This window comes from Pseudophryne corroboree, chromosome 2 (assembly GCF_028390025.1).
Source record: "Pseudophryne corroboree isolate aPseCor3 chromosome 2, aPseCor3.hap2, whole genome shotgun sequence".
NCBI lineage: Eukaryota > Metazoa > Chordata > Amphibia > Anura > Myobatrachidae > Pseudophryne > Pseudophryne corroboree.
Window position 1 is genome coordinate 396,292,062 of NC_086445.1, and position 18,952 is coordinate 396,311,013.

At 46.4% G+C, this 18,952-nt stretch overlaps 1 protein-coding gene across 2 annotated transcripts in view; it reads right to left on the reverse strand.

Moving 5' to 3' along the window:
* CRACDL (CRACD like) overlaps positions 1-9,851 on the reverse strand; it is a 152,171-nt gene extending 142,320 nt beyond the window's left edge. Inside the window, exon 1 of one of the 2 annotated variants that reach the window (XM_063953348.1) lies at positions 9,530-9,851. The gene's annotated coding sequence lies outside the window, so the exon portion shown is untranslated. The remainder of the gene's footprint in view (positions 1-9,529) is intronic. The other variant, XM_063953347.1, reaches the window with a different exon arrangement.
* Positions 9,852-18,952: the final 9,101 nt, after the last annotated feature.

The window sequence follows — 18,952 nt, forward strand, 5'->3', positions numbered from 1 at the left end:
ATATTTCTCAGATTGAATAGATTACTTATTTTAGTCAATTGAATATTGTTGTCATAAATAGCTTCCTCGTAACCAATGAACAAGTCACTGGTACAGAGAGACTAATAGCACAGTTAAGTAAATTACACTGGATATTTGTAGTTAAAAGGAAACATTGTAATAATAACTTTTTTACACTTGAAAAGAAATGTTTAGGTCATGAAATTATTTTAAGATTGCTATAATTACTTTAAATGTTTCATCCCAGAGGCATTTCAAATTTCCAGAGGATATCCCTTGTTTAAGGAAGGACAGAATTTCTATATACTGGCAATACCACAAATTGTTCTGCACAGGAAAATGTGACCATTTCAATAAAGGTCTAGGTTTGGAGGTAGAGAAAAAGATATAGACTCGCCTGGGATTGCCCAACTTTAAAAGATTTACCAGTAGGCACATATCACCCAGTGATTCAAATGGAATGTGGCTCCTTTTACTACAGGAGACTTTATTGAAGCAGATAGCATTTCTGTATCCTCACGCTATTCCTTTCTATGGTTGCACGCTCTCTATGTACTCCGTCTGTGTCACCCCTGTCTGTCTACCAATCCCCTTTAGAATGTAAGCTCTCACGAGCAGGGCCCTCCTCCCTCATGTGCTTCTTTTTCTTACTTTACTAATCATCAACTGCACCAAATCCAGCAGTCTTCTGCCACCTGATACTTATTCCAGTGTCATCTGCTGATGTAGCTATGTTTATTTACCATGTACTTGTCCAACATTGTTGTCAACTGTAAGTTGCTGTTTTCCTGTTTTAATTATTTGTTTATGTACTCTGTAATTGGGCGCTGCGGAACCCTTGTGGCATCATATAAATAAAGAATAATAATAATAATAATAATAATAAATGGCTCTCCCATTCTCCTCAAACCATCACACTAAAATCTCACCCAGTAGTAACCCTTGGTCAGTTTTGGACAGAGCCAGTAAGGTTTACACTATGGCTCCAGATTCTTCTCCACTCTTTCACATTTTTGGTTACCCTACATTTACCTCAGATTTTTTTACATTTTGGGGTCTATTCATGCAGCAGTGAAAAGTGTGGCGAAGTGAGCAAGTGGATAAGTTTACCATGGCAACCAATCAGCTGCTCTGTATAATTTTATAGTTTGCAAATTATAAATGTTACTTCAATGCTGATTGGTTGTCGTGGGCAACTTCTCCACTGGCTCACTTCTCCACACTTTTCATGGCTTCATGAATAGACCCCTTTGTCTGGCTGATGGTATCAGGTTTCCCAATGACCTCACTCGTACATCTTCTTTATTCCAATTTGTAGAGCTCTATTTAATTAGAAGATTTACTGAAAGGATGGACAGAATCTTATATCTCAAGGCTGAACAATTTCCAGTTAGTTACCAGATCTATCAAAAAAGTACCAGAGGGCGGGCATCCTCTCCAATGTGCCCAAGGTATCAGGAGACATTTGCTAGGCCCGAATGGGACAATACATGAGCTTGTAAGCATACACTTTAATTTGAACACACATGGTTTTCCCAAATCTCCAGCCATCCCTCTCTATCATTAGGTTTTCCAATGTCCAACTACCATGCCAATTTGTGAGGAACTGGAACATCAGGTAGCAAACTAGAGACAGAGACCTATGCATACAGATAGAAACAAGCCCACGAAAGGAAGCTTGTCTTTTACGGAGGGGGTCTGATCAATAATCTGGATTTATTGAGAGTGCAAAAATTCCTAATTTTATCCGATAAATACTATTAGTTGTCCCTGACCACCCCAGATACAACTAAGCACCATGCTATGGTCATCCATCACGTAACACTAGCCGCCACCTACTGTCAACTAGCAGCTGAACTATAACAAAATTCCCCTTCTATTACAGCTGTAATTAATTGTTACGGTGCCCTTACCGCATGGAAAACCAGACAGCATTAACAACTCTGCAATGCTATTTTCTAAAACATGGAATTATGGATAATTCACCACAATGTTGCCTTTCTCGAATTAACTTCTTCAAAAGTCTGGTCCACTACATCATCACGTCAGACTTACCTCCTCCCCAGCCCCAGGGCATCCTATCTGCACTCAACCCCCCACCCCTTATTAACCTAATTACTGTACAATATTTTTTTTAGATTATTTTCACTGCCTCAATGTTGCAAACTTTGTATGAAGCCTATATTCTTTATAATGTACACTTACTTGCCCAATCAAATAAATAAGATATAAAAAAAAAAGATTCTGGATTGAGGTGCTTCTTTTAAATAAACTTTTACCCAGGTACTTCCCTTTTTTGGTCCAGTAATAAAATTTAAGACTGAAACAACCTACAGATGTGTCCACTTACATCTTTGCTTTTTTACAAATTTGGCACAACATGCAAAACACGGCTAAACTGTTTTTCACGAGTAGCGAGTGGATGAATTTTAAAATTTTTGCTTGCCATAATAGAATATGTATAAAGTAACATATTAAAGAAGCAAATTAAGAAAAATCACAAGGCATGGCTAAATCTCTGAGTCTATGGCATACAAAACTGTGCCATACATGGCAGGATATATCAAAGATGTATGTGGACACATCTGTATGTCTCTAGCATGTACCAACAACACACTCAATCGACCAATAGCAGAGTGTAGCAGCAGTGTCCAACGCATTTACCCAACAGTGTACAACATGTATTAGCAATGCCTGACACAATTACCCAGCAATGCCCAATATCTGTATGTGGCACTCAGAATGTTGCTCTGCAGAAACCAGAAAGTGACAATATCAAACAGAAAAACTACCCAGCATATACACACAAACAAAATCTCAACTTGTGCTTCCTGAAGCATTTGCCTATCTCTGGTGTCTAGCAAAGCACACAGGAAAATGATCCAGAATTACCCAGTATTTGCCTATATCACACAGAAAAATGACCTGTATGTGCCTATATCACACAGAATAATTACCCAGCAAAAGCCTGTAGCATACACAAAATTACCTACCTGTGCTGCCTGTAGCATTCCAAACTCTGCAAACAACTCTGCCCATCTGTGGTGCCCAGAACGCATGAGCTTCCTTTAACACCTAGCAGCTCTGCCCACCTCTAGTCTATGCAAAGCAGTTTGGCTCACCTTTGGTGCCTAAATAACTACCCAGCTTTCATGCCCACCTACCTACCCAGCATGTTCCTGTAGTTAACATTTATAGCACCTTTATTATGAAAAGCTTTACAGAAAATATTTGAACATTCACAGGAGTGCCTGCCCCACGGATCTTACAATCTATGTTCCCTACCACATACACACAAGTGTTCATATTGTAACCTATCAGTGTGTGGAAGGAAGTAATAATAGTAATAATCACAACAATAATTTATAATGATATTAATAATAATAATGCGGATGGTTTGTTCTATGTAAAAAATATAACAATTTAATAACATCTCATATAAGACAGTTCTAAAAGAAGAGGAATTCCTCTTGCCACTAGGTGGCAATAAAAACAAAAATAAAGCTTATCTGGACAAAATTCATAAATTCACATTCTCCAATATTGAAGTATGTCCAATCCTAAAGGCTAGGACAGCCTCCCTCTGTGCATTCACCGTACTGGGTGGATATTTACCAGATCCCCTTGTTGATGTGCATCAGCATTGGAGCAAGTCCATAATGTAGCTGTAGGGGTATAGCCAGTTGAATGGAAAAATCCAGTGATGGGAGAAAGTCCAAATAGTGCCAAGGAGGACACGGCTTTTGCGGGCCGGTTAGGAGAACGGAGTCCAGATAAAGCAGATGAATTCAAATCCAGATAGGCAGGGCTCAACGCGTTTCGCTGGTACCATCCAGCTTCCTCAGGAGCATATGCTCCTGAGGAAGCTGGATGGTACCAGCGAAACGCGTTGAGCCCTGCCTATCTGGATTTGAATTCATCTGCTTTATCTGGACTCCGTTCTCCTAACCGGCCCGCAAAAGCCGTGTCCTCCTTGGCACTATTTGGACTTTCTCCCATCACTGGATTTTTCCATTCAACTGGCTATACCCCTACAGCAGGCCTGGCCAACCTGTGGCTCTCCAGCTGTTGTAAAACTACAAGTCCCATCATGCTTTGCCACAGTTTTGCTATTAAGGAATGCTAAAACCATGGCAGGGCATGCTGGGATGTGTAGTTTTACAACATCTGGAGAGCCACAGGTTGGCCAGGCCTGCCCTACAGCTACATTATGGACTTGCTCCAATGCTGATGCACATCAACAAGGGGATCTGGTAAATATCCACCCAGTACAGTGAATGCACAGAGGGAGGCTGTCCTAGCCTTTAGGATTGGACATACTTCAATATTGGAGAATGTGAATTTATGAATTTTGTCCAGATAAGCTTTATTTTTGTTTTTATTGCCACCTAGTGGCAAGAGGAATTCCTCTTCTTTTAGAACTGTCTTATATGAGATGTTATTAAATTGTTATATTTTTTACATAGAACAAACCATCCGCATTATTATTATTAATATCATTATAAATTATTGTTGTGATTATTACTATTATTACTTTTAGTATTGTTGATAATTTATCAACTTGACCCCATTCAGCCAGCGCTGGTACCCATTTTCTTTTCTACTACTTAGCTTTTGAGGAACTGACCTTCCTCCTACCTGCTGCTGTTGGCCGCGCACCTGCTTATTTGTTATTTGTACTTTAAGTGTGTGGAAGGAAGCCAGAGTATCTGCAGCAAACCCACACAAAAACACAGAACATATAAACTCCACAAAAATAGGGCCTTGTTCAGAATGTTACTCATTCTCACCCTGCTCTGCTTGTAGTTCCAGGAGACTCTAACCGTGACTGCCATTTTCAGTAAGAAGTTATCCTCTGCAGGTTACAGCAGCGGAGGGCAGCCTTTGTACCAAAACAGCTAATAATGGCTACTGCCACTTTACTGCCCATCCAGACAGAATTGCTGAGCACTGTACTGTGACGAGTTGGAGGCCAGAATAACTGGCACAGTTGCTGTAAACACACATCACTTCAGTCTCTCCAAACTTTATGAGCCTGCACCTAGTAGAAGCCAGGGCCCACCGCAATGCCAGCAGACAGGCAATGCTTCCTGTCACCAGGGTGTGATTTAACAGAGTTTTGGTGCGTTCGGACTTCTATTATAACTGGGACAGCATCTATTGCCACAAAAAATACATAAGAATAGTTGCAAGAAGATGATTTAACCGCTTACTTCTTTTGCAGATCAATATTTGCAATTTACAAGAAAATATGCTCATACTTCATACTTAGAAGCCAAGAAAAGTATTGACAAGTTATTAGGGGATCTAGTTATGTGACCGGCGGACACTATACCGCTGCTGGGATCCCGTTCACTTAAAAGCCCGACAATCAGCATGCTAGATAAACAACAAAAATAATCTGATTGAGTCGCTATGGGCAACATTTCCACTTCTATAAACCCGCACTTTAGTAACTATACCCCCATGGTTGGAAACTGTGCAGAGATATTAACTACCTGTCCAAATAGGAGAATGAGTGTACCCACTGCCTAACATCTAGATGATGTGCCTCCTCCAATTACAGAATATTTGCATGATGTCGTTTTCTATTTGTCTGAATAGAGCAAGACATTGAATTGTAGTTATCAGCTGTTAGAGCAAAACATAGACCAGCCACAGCATTCAGATGTCTACTGCGATTTGCTAACATTACAAAGAGATTTTGGGCCAGATTCTGAGTTGGACACAAGTGGGTTTGCAGACAGATCTCAGCATACTGCGCATGTACCGCTGAAAACAATCAACGACTGCATATGCTGGATCAGGTGTTTCCACACTAATGGAAATCTCAAGTGGAGACGGACTGATCGGCAGTGCACTCTCTATGTGAAATGGGCATTCTAACTGCAGACGCACGGAACTGTTTTGTCTAGTGGGAGTGTCGGTGGCGTGTAAGCCAACTTCAGTAGCATGCAGAGATTGGACACCCAGCATGGAGTGGGTGCATGTCCACATAATGATGATGTTTGCGTCTGCTGATGGAGATACAGTAGACAGTATGGAATTCCACAGGCAGACGCATGGATCGTTGGTAAAACACACGCGGAGTCAGTCATTAGCGTAAGCTAGTAAGTAGGCTTCTGCAGATGTGTCTGACTCAGAATCAAAGGCTTGGTGCACTCAGAGGGGCTAACTACATTTTAAGAGAAACCCATTTAAGACAGACACAACAGGGCGTATTAACTCAAAGCAGATAGCACTTTGTCTGAAATGGAGAACAAGGCCCCAGTGCTGTGAGGTAAAGGAGCTAGCTCCTGTGCTTTCATTAAATATCTCCTTTGTAAATTAAAATGAAAACATGTCCCCAAAACAGAGTCAATTGCAATATACTGTAAAGACCACATGGCCTTCCTTTTACCTGTTTCCACTGCAAAGGGAGCAGGTACCAATCCAGTCTAGATATAGATATAGGGGTATATTCAATTGAAGTCGAAAAGCTGCCATCTGTCGAAAAGACGGCAGTTTTCGACTTTTTTTTTTTTTTTATAGGTCAGAAGGGGTTCCGACCTATTCAATATATTCGACAAGTCGAGGAATTCGAATTGTCGAAAAGCACGTGGATCGGCGGAATAGCTGCCGGATCCATGCGCTTGTGTCGAAAACGGGGCCCCCTTTTCGACCATCTCACTTTAAAAAAAGTCGAAGTGAATGGGATGCGGGAGCAGTGACGGGGAGAGCCGCGGGCAGCCAGACGGGGAGAGCAGGAGGATGTCACAGCCGCCGCTCACAGCAGCGTCCACCCGGCTCCAGCAAGCGAAACCTCGCTTGCTGGAGCCGGGTAGACGCTGCCGTGATGCGGGCCGTGGAGAGGAGGGACGGGGAGAGACAGAGATATGGGGGGCGGGGGGGGGGGGCGGAGGAGAGCCGCACTAAAGCAGCAGCTATATAGCCGCTGCTGTAGCGCTGCTCTCCCCCGTCTGCCTGCGGCTCTCCCCCATCCCCCCTCCCTTCCCCCCGCATCTCAATTCAACTTTTTTTTACAGTTGAATTGATAATGCATTGAATAGCCCAGGTCGGATCCATTCCGTCAAATGAATGTCGGAATGGATCAGACTTCAACTGAATATACCCCATAATAGTTTGCAACCAAAATATATGCATCAGGGCAGCAAATGAACCTGTGTGCGACCCTGGGGTCGCTCCCAGTTTGGACATTGGGTAAGATAGAATAGCACATTGCAGAAGATGTAACATGTCACTGCCTATATAACCAGCCCCTACAGTAATTAAAATACTTATGTCTCTTATAGATCATGAAAACAAAGAGCTGTAGAGACCGCTCTTATTTCATGTATCACCACCCCAATAAATGTATAATATGCATTCTCCTCCCTTAAAAAGTTTATTACTACATATAATACTGTAATATGAGGCGCATACTGGCAGCAATGCGCATTAGATATAAGCATCCTAAACCACCTAGCTCAGGGAACTTTTTTACCCGTTACCCCAAAATATATTTAGATATGCCGACGTTACCCCCTTGATTTAAAAGGAAGGAAATTATATTATATTACTGGTTATCACTGTTTATATGGAATTTCTGAGAATATATGTATGTATATATATATATATATATATATAATTTATTTTCATTTTTATTATTTTCTCCAATTATTTTTTGACAATGAATGGGTTAATTAACGCTTTCTCCCCAAAACACCAGAATGAATGTAAGAAAGATGGATGAGGGGGAGGGGGAAAAGGAAGGAGGGGGAGGGGGAAAAGGAAGGGGGGGAAGGGGGGAAGGGAAAAGGAAGGGGGGGAAGGGGGGAAGGGAAAAGGAAGGGGGGGAAGGGGGGGGAGGGAAAAGGAAGGGGGGGAAGGGGGGGAGGGAAAAGGAAGGGGGGGAAGGGGGGGAAGGGGGGGGAAGGGGGGGAAGGGGGGGGAAGGGGGGGGAAGGGGGGGGAAGGGGGGGGAAGGAAAAGGAAGGGAGGGAAAAGGGGGGGAGGGAAAAGGGGGGGAGGGAAAAGGGGGGACGTCAGCACATCACACCACGGCCAGGAACACAGCACAGGGCAGCAGGAGGGAGCGTGGTGTGACGTCAGCACGTCATAATGCGAGCCAGCCGGTGCTGGACGGGGCTGTGTCTCGGCAGCGCGACTGTCCATTACCCCCAGGAATTTCATTTTTACCCCATTTTGGGTAATTTACCCCTGTTCCCTGACCTAGCTCCTTCCAGCACACACTGCTAACATTTGCACCCAGATACGACGTCAGTGTCCTGACATGGAGGATAATGTGCTTCCTGTAAAAACTCACATTTGTACATAAACTGGCGCATCATGTGACAAAATGTAATGTGCGCTGTGAGATGCCATTTTTGAACTTCTCTAAGCGAGCTTGGTGTCTCTTGGCAATTATTTCTGTAGCTCTTGCATTTTCTGCACTAACTGCGTTATATAATAAAGGCTAGAAGCTATTACATATAAATGCAACTTCTTTTTTTTTACACATAATATGTTGTTAAACACAATTTTCATACATTAAGTAATTAAACTAAGAAACGCCATGGTAATAAATTACTCTCAAGTGGAATATGCGAGTCAGGTAATCCCAAAATAACTAAACATGATTTGCTGAACAGCCATAACTACTGTAGTCATTAACATCAACAGAAACCAACGTATTGTGTAACAGATCTAGGCAAACAACTAGACCGCATAAAAATAAAAAAATCTCACATCACTTGGAAATGCGAGGCCTGCACCAGGTTCTCAAGATTTGCAAACAATGAGCAAGTTCTCCAGTGAAACCCAGACACTATTCAGACAGAATAAATGTGAAAGGTGTATTGTTTCCTGCCTGGCAGAACTCCGATCTCACATGATACACAAGTTCGGTAGTTCAAACAGATTAACCTTAAATCAATAAGTGACATGCGGGGAAAGCGGTTAAAACCGCTTTACAAAAAAATAGGATTTTAGATACTGTTATAAATAATACAGGGAAATCCAAGTTATATACTGTAGTGTATGTTTGAAAACACAGGTGCACTCTACTACTTATAAAAGAAGCTGTCTATATAGCTCCCACCTGTGAACGTCAGCATAGAGTAGTTCTGCTTAAAATTACCCCACCTCTCCGCAAGACCGCAATACAGATAGGTAGAGAGGAATGTTGGATGGTGGTTATACCCTGAACACAGGCTGACACAGTACACAGCAGGACTGTGTTATTATGTAGACACCTGTGCTCCTGGTGAGAATAACAGAACAAAGTGCATCAGTCAGACACACAGGTGTCACCCATGTACAGGTAGCTAGGAATACCATGTCATCATTGTGCAAGCACACGCATAGGGTCTGTTACTGAACACTCTGCATGAGAGAGAGATGGAAAAGTAACAGAGGATGCCCACTCACAAGTCAGAGCACATGCAGGCATCTGATGATACAAGAAAGCAGAGACACCTGTTACGCTCCCACACTGGAGTACCAGCCTCGTACATCGATCACCCCCACTGCGGGGCTGGCAGAGGTCTCACCTGGTTCCTGAGCAGGCGGCAGGGCAGGCACAGGTAACCTACGAGAGCGGAGATCCGGGATGTCAGTGCCCAGGCGGCGAGCTCATTGCAGCGGCTGTATGGAAGAGGCTCCCTGTCCGGCAGGGACTGTGTGTACACTAGGCAGCACCGGGGAGAGCAGCAGCTGGGGCTCAGAGTCCGGCGCTGGGCGGGGTCAGGCTCTACATGAGAGACACTGCAGGCAGGCTACACGGAGTTGGCTATTGCCAGGAGCACTCGCTCCCTCCCTGCTGGGGAAATAGTGGAACTGCTGCATACACCTGCCGCCTGAGCCCCAGCCCGGGGACAGGAGGCTCATGTCCCGCCAGGACATGTAGTCAGTGACAGTCAGGCTCTCCGTCCTCAGCCTCCCGTAGTACTGTACTAGTAGTGTGTATGAGAGCAGTCAGTCCCTGCACAGCAAGAAAAGAGACTGACGTTACTGCCTGACGCAGAGCTGGTCAAAAATAGTAATTTATGAATGCAATTGTTGCACATAAAAATTGCGCATTTTCGTTTTGGTCAGCATTAGTAGCTAGCATATGTGACTGACTTATGCCAGGCACACGTCATGGACACTTTTACGTTCCACTTGCACCCATGTGTAAGCCGTTTTATTTTGTGTGCAACATACACTATACGTTCGCTATCCGGCATCAACTACTAAAAAAACCTCTTTAAATACAGCAGAAATCTCCTTGTCTCGCAAGACTGTAATTCATGCCCAAACACTGGTCAGTGTACAGATTCTATGGGTGTATCCAGGGCTTAAAGTGGTCCTGGTGAGGTGGTGGAACTCATGGAGGAGGACCATGGAGCCACCAGGACCTGAGGAAGGAGTAGATGGCTGCAGCTCATCAGCAACACTAGTGCCGCCTGTATCATCGATTGACGCAGATGATGGGGTGGGCTTTTCTGTTGGAATTACTGTGCAGGGCAATGGAGGAGGTGGAACTAGTTCTCCCTACCATAACAGGTGGTGGAACTCAGTTCCACCTCGTTCCCCCCCACTTTAACCCCTGGGTGTATCTACTGTATAATGTATAGAGGGTGTGTGGTACACATGGGCCCCTGGGTTCAGGGGAGCCCACACCGCACACCCTGCACCCATTCAAAATACCTCTCCCTCTGAGCCGCTGGTATCACCGGGAACTTAGCGCAAAGGCCATGTTTCCCGAGATCTGCACATGCGCACTATAGTAACCAGAGGCGTAACTATGTGGGGTGCAGGCCGCATTGGGGTGTCACCTGCCAAGGGGTGACACGGCCAAATACCAGCTCTTGCTCAGTGGGTTCCGGTATGAATGGTCGACCATGTTATGGTCGACAGTCATTAGGTCGACCACTATTGGTTGACATTGACATGGTCGACGTGGACACATGGTCGACACATGAAAGGTCTACACATGAAAAGGTCGACATGAGTTTTTTTTTTACTTTTTTTGGTGTCGTTTTTTGCGTAAAGTGACTGGGAACCCCAATTAGTGCACCGCGTCCCCTCGCATAGCTCGCTTCGCTCGCCATGCTTCGGGCATGGTGCCTTCGCTCCGCTACCGCTTCGCTCGGCACACTTTACCGTTCCAATCGTAGTCCATGTGGATCGTAAAGTATGGAAAAGTTCCCCAAAAGAAAAAAAAGTTAAAAAACTCATGTCGACCTTTTCATGTGTCGACCATTTTCATGTGTCGACCATGTGTCCATGTCGACCATGTCAATGTCGACCAATAGTGGTCGACCTAATGACTGTCGACCATAACATGGTCGACCATGTGAACGGATACCATATTAAATTGTGCATACATCCCAACAGGTCCCATTCCAGGGGGGACAAAATGCTCTCTGCCTGGACTTCCTTCTTAATATATGATTGGCGTCACTTGTGTTGAACTATTTAATTGATAAGAAAGGTACTTCAATACAGGTGATTGCAATCATACATTAAGAGGAAGTGCAGGTAGAGAGCATTTTGTCCATTCAGGTCCAGCTGGACAATGTGACGGCGGTAAAGTACATAAACCAAGAAGGCGGAACGAAAAGCAGAGCCGCAATGTCAGAGGTGTCAAGAATTCTCCTCTGGGTGGAAAAACACGTTGTGGCGTGTGGGCGATCTTCATTCCGGGAGTAGACAACTGGGAAGCAAACTTCCTCAGCAGACACGATCTACACCCAGGGGTGTTTCGGTGGTTAACACGTCAGTGGGGGTATCCACAAATCGACATGATGGCCTCTCGCCTCAACAAGAAGCTCAAGCGGTGTTGTTTCAGGTCAAGGGACCCACAGGCAGTAGCGGTAGACGCCCTGACAAATCCGTGGGTTTACCAGCTGGTGTACTTGTTTCCTCCAATTCCTCTGATCCCAAGACTTCTAAAAATAATAAAAAGGGAAAAGGTTCAAGCAATCCTCATTGCTCTGGACTAGCCACAAAGGGCCTGGTATGCGGATCTTCTCAAGATGCTGATCGAAGATCCGTGGCCTTTGCCTCTTCGAGAGGATCTTCTGCAGCAGGGCCCGTTTGTCTATCAAGACTTATTGTGAGAGGGGGGTGGCGGTGCGGTGTGGTGATGCCTGCTGCCGTGCAGGTGTAGTTTCGCTACTCACCAGGCGCCGCTCTTCTCTCACCTTCAGGTACCGGAACCTTCGACGGACCTGGCAATCTTCAGTCGGATCCGGACACGGCGATTCCCTCTCGGAGCTGACGGACGAACGAGCTGAGGAAAAAATAGTCTACCTTAAGGGGGGGTATCAACCCTTCTTCCACCGGAAAAGGGATACCCCAAGGGTGACGGCGACCTTCACCGGTTGGGTGAAAGGTCATCACTGGCACAAAGCCTCAGCCACCCAGAATTCACACACTCGCACTCTCACGCGTAGTGTGATGAAGGGGTTCTCACGTCCGTGAGCAAACCCCTATTCCGGCGCTCGGGGACAGACAAAGGGACAAACGTACACAGATGCTACTCACCGTCCGTTCCGCACTGCGAACGTCTTCTCCTCTTACAGGTCCCTGTAAGGAGGCAAACAAACAACAAACAGCCGTGCAGGGCCTAAGTCTAACCTAGTGTCACACCCCTATACTAACTACAACGGCAGAGCCCTCAAACTAGCTCTGTGGGTGTGGTGCAACAAAACTAAACACAGACTTAACAAACTTACACTTTGCCCTGCACGGTAACACACATATCCAATCACAATACACAGTGCAAGCAACTACCACGGTGCTGTCCCTTTAAGTGCCTGAATCAGAACACCAGGTAATGGGGGCCGCACAGCTCACCCACTTCCCGTACACTGTCTTTCCAGGGGCTCAGGCCGAGCGGGCCTGCCTGCCTAAACACCTTGCGGTGGACTGGGCCTAGTGACCAGTGCCACCTTTATCCACCTTTGGGGAGGGCCACTTATTGACTGGGCCTAGTGCCCCCTATTTGCGCACAGGCCAGAGGCCTGACATCACCCACGGGCCTAGCGCCCGCCTAACTGGTCGCCCGTTGGGTGACCTGGACCTACTGCGCTGGGTCACCTTATATCCCTAACCTTCAAAATACGCTAGGGCCTAATGCCTTCTAATGTCCCACAGGCCTATTGCCTGAATTGCCCCTCCGGCCTAATACACCTTTACGGTGGCTTTGGCCTAACGCCCAAACCACCAAATCGAATGGTGACCCCCAAACTCCTATCTGCGCCACAGGCCTAGTGCCTGAACTGTGCCCCCGGGCCTATTGCCCGACCCTGATGGTCTAGGGAGGAAAAGGGGAGGGGGTGCGAGTAGCCTCACTGAGGCCTCACCTGATCCGGGGGTCTCCGGCGCCCTCTTCTGCCGCTGACCCGTCCTGGCCAGCGGCGCCGCCTCCGCTCTCCAGCGTCCAGCCGCCACTGGACATCCTCCTTCTGCAGCCCGCCGTCTTCTGGCCTCTTCAGCGGCCACCGGAGCTCTTCTTCAAACGCCCGTCGTCTTCTCCTCCGCGCCGGTCTCTCTTCTGCGCTCCTGCGCGCCGACTTCTTTCTCCGGGTCCCGGCCGCTTCTTCTTGTTCTTCCGCGCTCTTCCGCGCTTCTCCTCTTCGGCTCCCGCCCGGCGTCTGATGTCAGGCGCCGGGGGCGGGCCTATGACGCGGCGAGCGCCGATTGGCTCGCCGCGCCTGTCTTTGATTGGCCGGCGCCCCTCGGCGCTTTTCATTGGCGGCCAGATTGGCGCCAAGTTTAAAACGCCGCTGCGCCGCTGCCCATCGCCGCCGACAGTCTGGTGCAGGAAAACGTCTGATCCCTGCACCAGACACCCGCTGCTGCTGCACACCCAGCGCTGGGAACAGACAAGCTGCCCCAGCGCTGTCCACAGCCAGGGACTGCACCTCTGATGTGCCCTGGGACACAGGGCACATCTCTACATTATCACGGCTACGTTTAACGGCAAGGAAGTTGAACGGCTGATTCTAGACAGGAGAGGGATTCCTGACAAGGTCATCCCGACTATGATCCAAGCCAGAAAGGGGGTAACGTCTAAACATAACCATCGTATTGTTACAATCCTGAGCACTCATGTTTTGTTTTTGTTATAAATTACCTTTGCTTCAGTTTGTGGAACTACAGGTCGCAGCTAGCTCCTGCATAGTTGTCTCCCAGTGCCTTTGCTCCTGCACTCAGCAACTGACTTCACAGGTGTCTGGATTCTGTAATTACAGCTCGTTACCTGGAAACTACTATTCAGCTTGTCAGCCTGCTCAGTCTGCACTGCAGCTGCATGTTATATCAATTACTGGGGGCCTGTCTGGTGCTCACAACTGATTGGTCCAGCCTGTTCTTTTAAGCCTCTCAATCCCAAGAGGCTTTGCCAGTTATAACTACTCCATGTGGTGTTCTGCTTCCTGGTTCCTCTCTGGTCTCAGTTCATCTGTCCAGTGGGTATTGCCTTGTTCCAGTATTGAATTCCAGCTTCAACATCTTGCTGACGACTTTAGAATGCCGACTGCCGCTACCTCCTGTGTCACCCCTGGAGTGCCTGGTGCTGTTCCATCTCCACGGCCCCAGCGTACCATCTGGCCATGTGCACCCTGCCACCTTCTCCAGTTCCTGTTTGTTCCTGTGTATCCCTGCGGTTGGTCATATACAACACCTCTACCATAACTCCAGTCCAGTTCAGGTATCAAGTGACCCAGACAGGGGGCCGCGACCTGCACGTCGGAAGCCGCAAAGCCCATATCCCCTTGCGGGGTTCCCTGGTGAAAACCTTCCGGCGTGTTAGACTCCGCGCCTCTGTTCTGGGTAACGTCAACCACTTGGTACCTGATCCCGAATTCCGGATTCTGCACCAGTTCCTGACATTATAACTGGCCCACCACTTCCTGGGCATGGACCCGTCACAGCAAAATCTGGCTCAAATCTTGGCTGGTCAAATACAAAATTTGACGCAGCAACTGCAAGATCTAAAGCTCCGAGTTTCCACCCAGGAAGAAACTAGCAGGTCATTGGTTGTAACCAGAGCTCCTGGGCCTGAACCAAAGCTGCATCTTCCAGATCGGTTTACAGGTGACCGGAAACAGTTCCAGAATTTCCGTGATAGCTGCAAGCTATATTTCAGACTCCGGCCATTATCGTCTGGTTCTGAGGCTCAGCGAGTAGGTATCATCATCTCCCTCCTGCAGGGGGAACCCCAGTACTGGGCGTTCGGATTAAAAACGGAGAATCCCGCCTTGCACACAGTGGATGCCTTTTTTAGCGCCCTAGGAATTCTTTATGATGACCCGGACCGAGCAGCTTCTGCAGAGGCTCACTTACGAGCCCTGAGACAAGGGAAAAACACGGCCGAGGTATACTGCACTGAGTTTCGCAGATGGGCAGGTGATAGTGGTTGGAATGACCCAGCCCTCCGAAGTCAGTTCGCTTAGGCCTCACTGAGCAAATTAAAGATTACCTTGTCCAGTATTCTACTCCTGAAACCCTGGACAAGCTCATGCAGTTAGCAATTCGAGTAGATCGTCGGATCAGGGAACGGAGGATGGAGAAAGGTGGAGGGTCACCATCTCTCTCAGCAGTAGCCTTGGAAGAAGCCGAAGATTCCAGTGAACCCATGCAGATTGGGGCCTTTCGTCTTTCTGCTCAGGAAAAATCTCATAGACGATCGATGGGCCTATGCTTATATTGTGGAGCAAAGGGTCATTTTGCTAATGTTTGCACCCTGAAGTCGGGAAAAGACAAGACCCAGGGGTAAAAGGGGAGTTACTCCTGGGTCTGGCTGGAATCTCTCCAAAAAATTCAGTCTTGCTTCCAGTTCAAATTAGTCTACCTACTCAGCAAGTTGCAGTCAAGGCTTTTGTTGATTGTGGTGCAGCTGCCAACTTTATGGATATCTCTTTCGCCCGGTCCTGGAACATTCCTATACTAAAGATGAAGCCTTCTGTGACTATTTGTGGCCTTGACGGTAACCCCCTCCTCAGTGGGCAAGTGTCTCAGCAAACTCCTCCTGTTCATTTAACTACTGGTCTTCTGCATTCGGAGAAGATTATTTTCCTCCTTGTCAATTGCCCCATGGCCTCCATAGTCCTAGGGCTTCCATGGTTGAAATCCCATAATCCATCCATCTGCTGGAAGACAGGAGAACTCTTACAGTGGGGAACAGAATGTACAGGAAGATGTCTGTCCTTGCCAGTGCGATGCTCTCAAGTTATACCAGAGGGGCTACCGACTCCATATCATTCATTTGCGGATGTCTTCTCCAAGAAAGAGGCGGATACTCTCCCCCCCCATCGACCTTACGACTGTGCCATCAGTCTGGTATCCGAAGATAAATTACCTAAGGGTAGATTATATGCTCTTTCTTTGCCAGAAACTAAAGCCATGGAAGACTATATTCAGGAGAACCTAAGCAAAGGGTTTATTCGTCCCTCAAAATCACCAGTAGGAGCAGGATTCTTCTTTGTGGCAAAAAAGGACGGCTCCTTACGTCCATGCATTGATTATAGAGGACTCAACAAAATCACGGTTAAGAATTCTTATCCTTTGCCTTTGATTTCCGTGTTGTTTGATCAACTCCGGATGGCGGTAATCTTCTCTAAAATTGATCTTCGGGGGGCATATAACCTCATACGAATTAAGGCCGGTGACGAGTGGAAGACGGCCTTCAACACTCATTCTGGGCATTATGAATACCTTGTTATGCCATTTGGATTGTCAAATGCTCCTGCCGTCTTCCAAGATTTTATCAATGATGGGCTCCGAAAATTCCTGGGAAAATTTGTTGTGGTCTACTTGGACGACATCCTGATATATTCACGGTCACTTGAGCAGCATCGAGTCCATGTCCAGATGGTGTTGCAAAAGCTCCGGGAGCACCATCTATACGCCAAGTTAGAAAAATGTGAATTCGAAGTGAAGGAAGTCGCTTTCTTAGGATACGTCATCTCTCCCAAGGGGTTCTCCATGGATCCCAGTAAGCTTCAAGCAATTCAAGATTGGGCACAACCTACTAACCTTAAAGCTATACAACGCTTTCTTGGGTTCGCTAATTATTACAGGAGATTTATTCGTTCATTTTCAGACATTGTTGCACCTATTGTAGCTTTGACCAAGAAAGGTGCGGATCCATCACATTGGTCACCTTCAGCTCTACAAGCTTTTCTCAAGTTAAAAAAAGCCTTTATATCTGCACCTGTTCTTAGTCATCCAAATCCTGACCTGCCTTTTGTTATGGAAGTGGATGCTTCTGAAGTGGGAGTGGGAGCAGTCCTATCACAGAAAGATCCAGTGGATTCTAAACTTCACCCGTGCTCTTTTCTGTCCAGAAAGTTCTCTCCTGCCGAAGCCAACTATGATGTTGGAAATCGTGAACTGCTTGCTATCAAGTGGGCTCTAGAAGAATGGAGGCATTGGTTGGAAGGGGCGAGACACGTGATTACAATCCTCACTGACCATAAAAACTTATCCTATATTGAGTCAGCCAAGAGACTGAATCCAAGACAGGCACGATGGGCATTATTCTTCACTAGATTCAACTATGTGATCTCTTATCGGCCAGGATCGAAGAATCTTAAAGCAGATGCCTTGTCACGAAGCTTCCTTCCAATTCAAAATTCATCCTGCTCTTCTGAACCAATTATTCCTGTTTCCAATATCCATGCTGGTCTTGCTCAAGATTTAGTCTCCCAGATTCAAGCCAAACAGTCTCTTGCACCCATGGGGACTCCCTCAAGACTCCTATTTGTCCCTAAAGAGTACAGGAAAGCAGTTTTATCTGAATTTCATGTAAAAAGAGTCTCTGGGCATCCAGGGATTTCTAAGACTCTGGATTTATTGTCTCGCTCAGTTTGGTGGCCTATCAAGATGTTAGAGAGTTCATTCTTGCTTGTGAGATCTGTGCTCAACATAAAACTCCTCGTAAAGCTCCCATGGGACATCTTACGCCTCTTACGGTTCCCTCAAGACCTTGGTCCCATATTTCTATGGACTTTGTGGTTGATCTTCCCAAGTCATCGGGGTACAATACCATTTGGGTTGTGGTAGACCGGTTAAGTAAGATGGCTCACTTTGTTCCTCTTCGCAAGCTCCCCAGTGCCAGGGAATTGGCAACCTTGTTTATCCAACATATCTTTAAATTACATGGATTACCACAGGACATCGTCTCCGACAGAGGAACTCAGTTTATTGCTCAATTCTGGCGAGCTTTCTGTTCAGCCTTGGATATTAATCTTAGTCTGTCCTCTGGTTATCATCCGCAATCAAATGGACAGACTGAGCGAGTGAACCAGTCTCTTGAACAGTATCTCCGTTGTTATGTTTCCAAGTACCATAACGATTGGGTGGACCATCTGGCATTTGCTGAATTTGCATATAATAATTCCAGTCACTCTTCTTCATCCATGTCACCCTTCTTTTGTCTCTCTGGGTTCCATCCTAGGTCTAACGCTTTTGACATCCTGCAGCAACAGACTTCTTCCCTTGATCCTGTAGCTCGTCTGAGGAAAATTTGGAGGAGAGTACGTCTGGCACTCAACCAAGTCTCTGTTCGTTCCAAACAATTTGCTGACAGACGACGAAGACCTTGTACTCTTAAAGTGGGTGACATGGTGTGGCTGTCCACTCGAAATATCAAGTTACGCCAGCCCTCTCAAAAATTTGGGCCTAGGTTCATTGGTCCATTCCGGATTATTAGACAGATTAATCCAGTAGCCTTTCGACTCCTTTTACCAAAATCACTTAAGATCAATAACACTTTCCACTGTTCCTTATTGAAACCAGCATTTGTGTCCCAGAGATTTAGAAGATCTCCTTCCAGAAGGCCTGCCGCTGTGTTAGTTCAAGGTCACAAGGAGTTTGTTGTGGAAAAGATTCTGGATTCCAAGTTCAGGAGGGGTCAAGTTCATTTCCTCGCGCATTGGAAGGGTTACGGTCCGGAAGAGAGAACCTGGGTACCAGAGCGG